This window comes from Tenrec ecaudatus, chromosome 9 (assembly GCF_050624435.1).
Source record: "Tenrec ecaudatus isolate mTenEca1 chromosome 9, mTenEca1.hap1, whole genome shotgun sequence".
NCBI lineage: Eukaryota > Metazoa > Chordata > Mammalia > Afrosoricida > Tenrecidae > Tenrec > Tenrec ecaudatus.
The window spans coordinates 76454538-76457296 of record NC_134538.1 but is presented as its reverse complement, the minus strand read 5'-3'; positions in this window follow the sequence as shown (position 1 = coordinate 76457296).

Below are 2759 nucleotides of genomic sequence, written 5' to 3'. Positions count from 1 at the left end.
AGAAGAGAAGATGTACAAAGCCCAGGAGAGCAGTCAGCCAGAAGGGTGACTACAGCGGTGGTCGAAGAAACAAAGCGAAGAAAAGACCTGGAGATCACTTTTAAAGACAGAATAAATAGAATCTATTGCTGGTGACAGGTTGGTATGGTTTGCACGTAGGAAAATGACATAACCTTGGATCATAATCATGATACCAGCACCAAGCCCTTGTTCATGGGCAATCTGCACCCCGTTCCAGGCACCAAGCCCTTGTTCATATGCAATCTGCGCCCTGTTCCAGGCACTAGCCACTCCAAGGGACTTAGCTAGGATTAGTTTTGTCAGTTTGGGACTCTATATGAGCGGAATCACTCAGCATGTGCGTTGGGGCGTGGTCTGGAGTCTTTATCTCAATGTTTTCAATTCGAGCATGAGTGAACCTATTTTGTTGTGTCATGATATGTCATTCCCTCTTCCTGCTGAGGTGTCTTTCTTTGTGTGAGCACACAACTGACATCTCCGTTGTATTGTTGGTGGATATTTGGATGGTTTCCAGGGTGCAGATGTTAAAAGTAGTGAGACTACTTGCTGCCATCAAAGTCATTTTAACTCATAGCAACCCTAGAAACGAGGGGAGGAGAACTGCTCCTTTGGTGTCCCGAGACTTGACATCTCTATGACAGCAGATTGCAACTTCTGTTTGCAGAGTGGTTGATTGGCTTCATACATATAATTTGGTAAATATATACCATATATACTCGTGTAGAAGCCGAACTGGGGTTTGGCTTATACATGGGCCAGTGGTACCCCAGCAAGGTGTAACATCTCGTTGCCCCCCCAACCCCAGGTAGCAGGATGAGCACCCGTTATCTCGCGGGTGATTGCCATTTCTCCACTGTTCATTCAAAGCCCCGCTGACACTGCAGGGCTTTGAATGTTTGTTTACTCACATCTAACCAATCAGAGCCATCCTATGACGTGTATCTTTGAACAGGTCTTTTAAAGACCGTGTGCAAAGGATGTGGCATGAATGGATGTCATCTGGTCAAGCTCGACTGACAAAAGGAGGAAATCTCATGAATCCTGACATAGAGTTAATAGCAAAGTGGGTTCGAGATGCATGGGAAGACATTCCAGAAGACATGGTGCGACGTGCCTTCCAGAAATGTAGTATTAGTAATGCTGTGGATGGCAGTGAAGACTGCGCTTTGTATGAAAATGACAGCAGTGATGGTGATGACGGTGATCTCAGTGAGGACAGCGTCTATGATGACCTCACACCAGCTGAAGCTCTGCATTGGGATATGGATGATGATGAGGAATCCAGTTTTGAAGGATTTTAACTCTTTACATTTCAGCTTGGTTGCTGATTGAGCTCAGGGAATAGTACTCTTAAGGCATCATTGATGATACCTTATTGTTTTTGTTGAACCTATGTTCCACTTACTGTGCTGGTTTACTAATGTTAAATGACTGTTTTCCTTTTATTTCTGTTTTTTATTTAAAATAAATATTTAAATACATTACCCCATGGATGTCTCAATTTTTAGTTATTTCATTTTCATTTGTTTTGATTATTGAAGCTCACCAATAGCGTCTGAATTTTCCACCCTAGGCTTATACTCGAGTCAGTCAGTTTTTCTGATTTCCCAGGTAATAATTAGGTAACTCGGCTTATACTCGGGTCGGCTTATGTTCAAGTATATACGGTATATGTATTTCTGTTATTTATATTCTATTCCCAGGTACACCTTCAAAAATAGACATGCTCATGCATGCTGGGTATAGGTTTGTAAGAGAAACGTATACTAGAGTATTTTTGAAGGAGAATTCATTTCTACAGATTGAACATGACAATCACCCAATTAAAAAAAAATAATTACTCAAACTCAGCCATAGTGTCCCAAGGCAATACACTCACGGAGCCTAATCCATAAATGTGTTCATTGCCAATCTACAGACACCTCCTGGATGGTGCTTGTGTATCAAGACACCATGTTAGATGTTTGACAGTGAGTGTGGAAGACCCAATCCTAACCTTCAAGGAGTCTAGAGTCCTTTTGGGGAAATGCAACACTAACCAAACATAAAGCGTCTTGAGATACATGAGATGTCGAATAAATGAATACCTGCTTTGTTCTCTAACATCCCCATGGCAGATAATGCCAATTTAAGCTTAGGCAATAGTGTTTTCCAAGAAAATCTTTCCAAATACTTGCACTTGAAGAGTATATGTTGATGACATATTAAGTTTTAAAACATTATGGCTAAATGATTGATTAATACTTGACGAAGACTAATATTTGATGGATAGTCCCTTTCTGCCAGCTGTCTGCAGATGTCACATAATTCTCACAATGGCTGTCTGGAGATTATATAACATAAGCAGATCAAGATGGTGCTTAATAGCATGGCAACTGATCTCTGGCTCTGTTGCTTTCTAACGGAATGCTTCCGGACAAGGTCATTAAGATCTCCGGGTTTCAGTTCCTTTCAAATGGGGACAGTTATTTTCCTACCTTGTAGGTTTTCTCAGAACAGTCCTTGCTAAATAGAGAGCATTTTGTTGACATTCAACAGATAATCTTAAAATAAAAATAGGGGAAAGGAAGAGAATGGAAGGTGAGACATTGATGTGAGTCATTCCTCAACTCTTAGAGCAGGGAGGGCTCATGGCTACTGCAACATCCCCTAGTCACCATCAAGCATGCAGGGTGCACGCAGAGAGCTCATGCTGGTATGTCAGTGAAATCTATGATTCAGAAAATAATGTAGCCTCC